Source organism: Eleutherodactylus coqui, chromosome 4 (genome assembly GCF_035609145.1).
Source record: "Eleutherodactylus coqui strain aEleCoq1 chromosome 4, aEleCoq1.hap1, whole genome shotgun sequence".
Classification (NCBI taxonomy): Eukaryota; Metazoa; Chordata; class Amphibia; order Anura; family Eleutherodactylidae; genus Eleutherodactylus; species Eleutherodactylus coqui.
In genome coordinates this window covers 227,356,525-227,364,729 of record NC_089840.1, presented here as the reverse complement: position 1 = coordinate 227,364,729, position 8,205 = coordinate 227,356,525, and the positions used below count along the sequence as shown (strand labels likewise).

At 43.5% G+C, this 8,205-nt stretch overlaps 1 long non-coding RNA gene across 2 annotated transcripts; it reads left to right on the top strand.

Moving 5' to 3' along the window:
* Positions 1-983: 983 nt before the first annotated feature.
* On the top strand, positions 984-4,118 carry LOC136624880 (uncharacterized). 2 transcript variants are annotated; one of them, XR_010792470.1, is made up of 3 exons: positions 984-1,136; positions 1,928-2,067; positions 4,032-4,118. It is a non-coding gene; the product is annotated as an uncharacterized lncRNA (long non-coding RNA). The 2 variants fall into 2 exon arrangements; XR_010792469.1 differs by having other exon boundaries at positions 1,925-2,067.
* The last annotated feature ends 4,087 nt before the right edge of the window (positions 4,119-8,205 follow it).

Below are 8,205 nucleotides of genomic sequence, written 5' to 3'. Positions count from 1 at the left end.
GATAAGACCCTGTTCACACATATAACAGGCATGCAGGAAAACCAAAACCCTAGAGTGAAGGGATACCAGCTTTCTCTTGTATAGGGACTGGTGTATATATATATATATATATATATATATATATATATACACACACAGCAGACCAATAGTTGTGCCAAGTTATAACTTTATGATCAATAAAGTAAAGTTTGCAGGGACCCCATCCTGAGAACAGAATCCCAAAGGTCCTTGCATGAATGGTGAGCAGGTCGCTCGTGCGTGAAGCAGCTCCATTCATTTCAATGGGAGGACTGTAGATTGCCACTGCTCTATTCAATATGAGGTAGCTGGGTGGTTGAGCTAACAGACACAGATGAGCATTGCTGGGCTACACCTTTTCTGCTATAGTAGTCAATGGGAATTATGCAAACAGTGTAGCACAGCGAGTCACTGTGCTACACTGTTTGCATAATTGCCATAGACTTCTATGAGAATTATGGAAACAGCATAGCAAAGTCCACTTGGCTGTGTCTGTAATCAAAGCAGGAGATATGTACAGGTCCCAAAGAATGACATAACCTATGGAAAGGTCATAAAATTCTAAGATGGAAATGTCCCTTTAACTTTAATAACTCCTTTATTGGGAAATAACTATCAGCCTGATATTGGCTTTGATGGTATACAGCATCCAGTCTGAGCAATGCCAGCTCAACACACCTCTTTATTAATTCTCAGAGTGTATAACGGAGAAGATGAGGCTTCAGCTAAGTAGAATGCCTTCTCTTCTTGAGCTGACATAATTTTATTTGGTTCGAGTGAAAGAAGCAGGGCAACTCCGCACGAGGATTAGAATTGATTAGCCGGCAAATCTTGTTAGCATGTCAAGTTTTCAAACTCACACCGAGACCAATTATTATTTGTCTTCCTATTTTCTTATGAGTGTGAGACTGCAAAAACCCATGCACAAGACTTTCCACACTGCAGAAATTCTGCTTAGAGGCCAGCAAAGCAAACCACTGCTTACACATACAGTCTAAGCAGATCAAGTATCCACCGGGGACTGTGCTGTAATACTGCTTCCTATCCGGGATCATATGAAAGACAATGCTATAGCTGTGGTAGACTGGTGTATAATACACACAGGACTGATAGATTTGGTAAGTACACATGAAATGATGCAATTAACATTGTAGTATATACTTTCTAGTTTATGCTGTGTTATAGCCCTGAACAAGAAGAGGAGACTATCTCCATAATAGTTATAACCTTCTATTATGTAATATATGCAGATGAGAATTGATAGAGGACATGAAAACAATTTTGTGCTTTTAACCCTTTCCAATCCAATTTGTATCCTGGTTTTCCTAGGGGGCTTACTCTTTTTCTGCCGTTTTACAATGGCGCTATATGCTGGCTAAAACCAGTACTGCATGAGGTGACACGTTGGATAGGCTCCGACAGCAGAGAGGCTGGCAATATACAGTAAGAGAACCCCAACGGACGTCTTCCGACATCGGAGCTGTACAGCCTTAAATCATAATGTCTTCAGAGGTCAGACAGTGGATTGGAAAGGGTTAAGTAAATAAAGTTAAAGTGGTTTTCCCACTCTATAATGATTTTTTTAAGCTGCTTACATGTCATTACTAAAGTTTTTGAATAGTTCCATTACCATCTCATAGCTTTTCAAACCCCATGCAGCTATTTCCACCGATCGTCCGATTTTTAAACAGCTGTGGAATAAGTTGGCGCTATACAAATAAAGATTATTATTATTATTATTTATTTATTTGCTGTGGTTTCTTTCTCTGACACCAGTTTACGGCTCCTGTAGAGGTCACTGACCTAGCTAGACCAAAGCGCAATAAGGTAATATTGAAATAGAGCGATTACAATTCACATGTGGCATCATGCTTCTCACTGCACGTGCCCAACGATTTTTACCCAGCAGATCATCCGGCCAGGCAATGAACGTGACATCACCAGTGACATGGCATACATTGGCCTGCCAGAGCTCCTAAAATTTGCAGAAGTCCCGAAACTGACCTGGAGTCCCATGATCATGTCTGGGAGCGCCAAACCTACAAACAGGTAGGACATTCCATCGAAAAATTAACTGTCGTGTACTAAATCACTGCATAGTCTTAGGTTTTGTGAAGTGGGAAAACCCCTTTAACCCTTTCCAATCCAATTTGTATTCTGGTTTTCCTTGGGGGCTTACTCTTTTTCTGCTGTTATACAACAGCGCTACATGCTGGCTAAAGCCAGTACTGCATGAGGTGACACGTTGGATAGGCTCCGACAGCAGAGAGGCTGGCAATATACAGTAAAAGAACTCAGACGGACGTCTTCCAACATCAGAGCTGCACAGCCTTAAATCATAATGTCTTTAGACATCAGACAGTGGATTGAAAAGGGTTAAAGGGGTTGCACCAAGATCAACTTTTATCATTTATGCACAGGATAGGTGATAAAAGCCTAATCCGTGAGGGGGATATAGCGAGCCCACAGTGAGGAGGTAAGAGGGACCCTCGTTTTCTGGATTGATGGTGGTCTCAATGATAAGACCACCACAATTAATCTTTTGTCACCCTTCCTGTAGATTGGTAATAAAAGTTAAACTTGGTACAATCCCTTTAAAGTTTGAGTCCACTTCTGAACCTCATTACTTTTCTAGCCTTAAATTCTTGTGTGAGAATATTAATATCTTCATAGGGGTCAAATCCCCTGCTTCTCTTCACACAGCCATAGATTTAAACAACAAAACTCTGGCTATTTGCAGCCACCACTAGAGGGAGCTTGCTAAATAGAGATTTATGTAGCTACCATTGAACTCAATAATACAGTTGTCTGCATTAAAGGGGTTTTCTCACAAAAAAACTCACTGCCCATTCACTGGACAAGCATCTCATCAGTGGTAATCAACCACTGGTTTCCTCACCGATCACGAGAACAGAGGTCACGAGTGTCCCTGAATGAAAGCAGTGGTAGTCAACCATGCTTACTATTATTCTATTCTTTTCTTCAGGACTGCCGGAAATAGCCTAGAGCTTGTACTTGGCTATCTCTGGCAATCCCATTGAGCTAAATAGAGTGGTAGTGCACATGCATGACCACTTTTCCATTTACTTTGGGACACTTGGGTCGCTCATGATTGGTGGAGTTCCCATCAAATGCACCCTCACTGATCAGATATGAAGCCCCTATACTGTAAAGAGAGATCAATTCTTTTCATGGGGTAATCCCTTTAAAGGGGTTATCCGACTTAAAAAGTAAATTTTAAAATGCTACCCACTAAATAAAATAACCCCCTCAAATGCGCAGGGATGCGGAATATGCCCTTTGTACAACATTGTATTATGGAGAATACCACCACAATATATCTGATAGAGCCTTAACCATGTTTTTTTCTGCTACATTGATGGAAAAACTAATAGAAACAAATGCAGAGGACTGTAAAGGAGAATCATGGTCCCATGGAGTGCTTGCATAAGCCCTTACTAGTAGCATGCTGCAAGAGGAGTGGGGAGCACTTCAAAGCTGAGCAAGATAAGTAAAGTAAAGCATTTACAAAGTGACTCAACTTTTCATGTAGTGTTAGGTTGTGCAATATTGTGAAATGTCATTCAATAGCAGGGATTGCGCTTTTTTTGTTCTCCAAAAATGAGCAGGTGATAAGGAAAGAACCAAGCAGGGGCGTAACTATAGAGGATGCAGGGGATGCGGTTGCACCTGGGCCCAGGAGCCTTGGGGGGTCCATAAGGCCTCAGTTCTCCATATAGGGAGCCCAGTACTATGAATAAAGCATTATAGTTGGGGGCCCCGTCACAGTTTTTGCATAGGGCCCAGAAGCTTCAAGTTACGCCTCTGGAACCAAGTGATATAGTATATGCAAAGCCAAGGTGGACAAAGGTGTAAATGCAACCGCGGCCTTCATAAGATATGCCCTTGACTGTAGTTTTAAATATTGACATATGTTGTCACATATAGTGCATAGTTACCATAAAAGCAGAAAACGTGATATCTCTGTCTTTTCATATCTTGTTCTAATGCAGGAATCCTGTTTCCATTTTCGTCTAAGGGGAGACTAGGACCAATTTCACCAGGAGCCAATAAATTCTGCATGATAAAATAAAACCGTGCTTTCTTATCTTACTCAGTCTCTTCTCAGGTCTCCAACATCTGCTGGTTCACTTAGTGGTGATTCAGTTACAGCAGGATTGGCATCAGTAATAAACACGATTTGACAGGAGAAGGAAGAATAAAGCCTCAGGAGTACTGGGCATTAAAAAGTAGCTTTACTTGAGTTGGCGGGATTATTCTGAAGGGAAAAAAAAATCTGCATGGCTTTGTTAGAAGCTAGACATGCTGGAGTGTTTGTCAGCGGGCAATCCCAGCCTTTGTTGTAGGGAAACTAGATTCTTATCCATCATTTCTTATGATTAGGCTATGAAGAATATCTAGCGAACTTGGAATGCACTTAATACACTCAATGTATTTAGGAAAAGAATATGACTCATCCATTAAATGTAAATTGATCCTTTTTCAAAGTAGAAACGCATTTGGCTCCAATACTTGACTTTTTAAAGTCTACCTACTGTACTTTTACAGGTGGTGGTCCTGGTCTTTAAAGGGGTATTCTGAACAAATTTTCCAAAATTCCATATATGAAGGGTGTTTGTGCCATGTTTATGCACAGCTGTTTATGGGTATAAATCAAGCAACCATTAACTTTCTATCCTGTCCTGCATTTCTGATGTTTCCCCATATCAGTATTTTCCAAGATGGTGGCCACATCCCTGCTGACATGCAATTGGAAACTACATTTACCACATTTTCCTCTGTACTTTCTTGCTGTAAATATCCTCAGTAAAGGCCCATTTACAGGCAAAAATAATTGTTTTGAGCGATAGTTTTACATAAACTGTTAATGGACACTAATGTTGGGTGGTCTGTTCTCTGCATTCAGCTCTGTTGTTCTGCTGTGGGGCTGCAAGCTGAATACAATGTAATCAGCGCTCCCCGTGGAGAATATAGGACCATGGACAGCAAACTCAGCATGCGGTCTGTATTATCTTCTCTCCGGCTGAACGATGCATTTTATGCTCACCTAAAAATCATCTTTCAGCCAAAGAGTAAAAGATGGGAGCATTTAAACACAACAATTATCGCTAAAACAATGACTTCTGAGCAAATTTTGAGCCATAATCGTTGCATGTAAATGGGCCTTAAGTGCAACCCTGCTATTAGTCAGTAATCAAGGCTTGGGAGCTGAAGATAAAAAAAAAAGTTGTGCCTAGTCTTTCTTACTGAGCAAGCCCATCCAGTAGTGCTGGTATGCCTACAGGTCGTATCCAGGGCAACTTGGGAATAAACACTTCTCAAATGCCAGGGGAAGGTAATGGTTTCTAGAGCTACAGACACAAAATTGAAAGTAGAACCACATTACAAACGTTAATAACTTTTGATTAGGATTGATTTGACAGCAACTTTGCATAACTGGAATACCCATTTAAATATGCACAATTGCATGTTAGCAATGCAGGTTTAAAGAGTAGCTGCACTTAATTTATTTTCTTTCCAATAGGCTTTATCAGCCTATTCTGTACATTTTATGTACAAGGCCCTTATTCAGCTACGCAGCTAGGTAAAGATGGTGCTGAAAAATCAGCCTTCAACTAGCAAGCTGCATAGTGGAAGAGGAAGATCCAGCTGCGCCTGCTCTGTTCTCTCTAGTGCAGGCACAGCTGTTTCAAATAAGAGTTTATTTATAAAGCCTCTTTATACAATATTTTATTGTTTTTCAAACATACTTCTGTGCCCCTTTGATCTATCTTTTAGTGCTGTTTTTATTCTTTTCCTTTCTCCACTGCTCATTCCCCAACATTGTATAAGGAGACACAGTTCTGTGCTGAATAGGGCTACTCCCCTTCACAGTGCCCGTTCTCTACCAGACCCCATGCACTGTCAGGGTTTCAGTGCATCATCTTCTGACAGGCAGTACCCAATGCGCTGAGACCTTGACAGTGCATTGGGTCTGGCAGAGAATGGGTGTGGCCTGAAGAGAGAAGCTGTCTGCAGCACAGGACTGCTTCTCCTTACACAGCGCCAGAGGACAGAGTAACGGAGACAGGAGAGCGATCAATGCAGTGCTTGGAGAGAGATCATGGGGGCACAGAGGAAGTATGTTTGAAAATTAATAAAATACTTTATAAAGAGGCTTTATAAATAAACAGTTGTATGGAGCAGATGTGCCTGCTCTAGAGATACAGTACAGATTCAACTGTCGCTCACACAGACATTTTTATACAGTGTTTAGCACTGCTTTTTCAGCCCTGCGCTAAACACTGTACAACACTACCATTCATTTCAATTGGGCTCCTCACACAAGTGTCAAAACCCAGTGTCTTCAACGTTGCGCCTTGACAGCGATGCATGTTCTATCTTTGGCCATTTTCTGCTCTGCGTTGCCCATTGAAATGAATGGGCAGTGGTTTCAGCTCTACCCAAAACGCGGCACAACTTGGTACCACATTTTTGGCAGCGCTAAATGCCTTAGCTACACTACCTGAGGGGAAAAAAATCCATACTCCCCTAGCAAGTGCCGTAGGGGTCCCCGCTGTTGTTCTCTGTAGTTCCAGGCCGGTTGACGGGCCCTTGTCAAGCCAGCAAAGCATCTATTGCTAGTGATGGGAATTGAAATCCCCGCCTCCCAGTGAGTGATTGCTCTGATTGGCTGAGCCGGATGAGTGACAGCCGTCTCAGTCAATCACAGCCAGCGCTGGATGCACTAATCACAGCCATAACGCATGCCGGCGCTGCTGAAATCAGGCTGAAACAGCAGTAAATGCAGTGTTGAAAATGCCTGTGTGAGGGAGGCCTTATATAGCTGAAGACTAGAGATGAGCGAACACCAAAATGTTCGGGTGTTCGTTATTCGTAACGAACTTCCCGTGATGCTCGAGGGTTCGTTTCGAACAACGAACCCCATTGAAGTCAATGGGCGACCAGAACATTTTTGTATTTCGCCGATGCTCGCTAAGGTTTTCATGTGTGAAAATCTGGGCAATTCAGGAAAGTGATGGGAATGACACAGTGACGGATAGGGCAGGCGAGGGGCTACATGTTGGGCTGCATCTCAAGTTCCCAGGTCCCACTATTAAGCCACAATACCGGCAAGAGTGGGCCCCCCCCCTCCCAACAACTTTTACTTCTGAAAAGCCCTCATTAGCATGGCATACCTTTGCTAAGCACCACACTACCTCCAACAAAGCACAATCACTGCCTGCATGACACTCCACTGACACTTCTCCTGGGTTACATGCTGCCCAACCGCCCCCCCTCCCCCCCACAGCGCACACCAAAGTGTCCCTGCGCAGCCTTCAGCTGCCCTCATGCCACACCACGCTCATGTCTATTTAGAATTGCGTCTGCCATGACGAGGGACCGCAGGCACACACTGCAGAGGTTGGCACGGCTAGGCAGCGACCCTCTTTAAAAGTGGCGGAGCGATAGCCCACAATGCTGTACAGAAGCAATGAGAAATAGAATCCTGTGCCACCGCCATCAGGAGCTGCACACGTGGGCATAGCAATGGGGAACCTATGTGCCACACACTATTCATTCTGTCAAGGTGTCTGCATGCCCCAGTCAGACCGGGCTTTTTAATTCATAGACACAGGCAGGTACAACTCCCTATTGTGAAGTCCCTGTCGACCCACAGCATGGGTGGCTCCCTGGAACCCACTGGCGGTACACAGAAATATCCCATTGCATTGCCCAACACAGCTGAGGTAGTAATGTCGTGCTTAATGCAGGTGGGCTTCGGCCCACACTGCATGCCCCAGTCTGACTGGGGTTCTTTATAAGTGTACAGATGTAGTAAAAACTCCGTGTGCACCTACAGCATGGGTGGGTGCCAGGAAGCCACCGGCGGTACATAGAAATATCCCATTGCATTGCCCAACACAGCTGAGGTAGTAATGTTGTGCTTAACCCTTTCCAATCCAATTTGTATATGGTTTTCCTAGGGGGCTTACTCTTTTTCTGCTGTTATACAACGGCGCTATATGCTGGCTAAAGCCAGTACTGCATGAGCTGACACGTAGGATAGGCTCCGACAGCAGAGAGGCTGGCAATATACAGTAAGAGAACCCCGACGGACGTCTACCAACAACGGAGCTGTACAGCCTTAAACCCTAATGTCTTCACAGGTCACACAGTGGACTG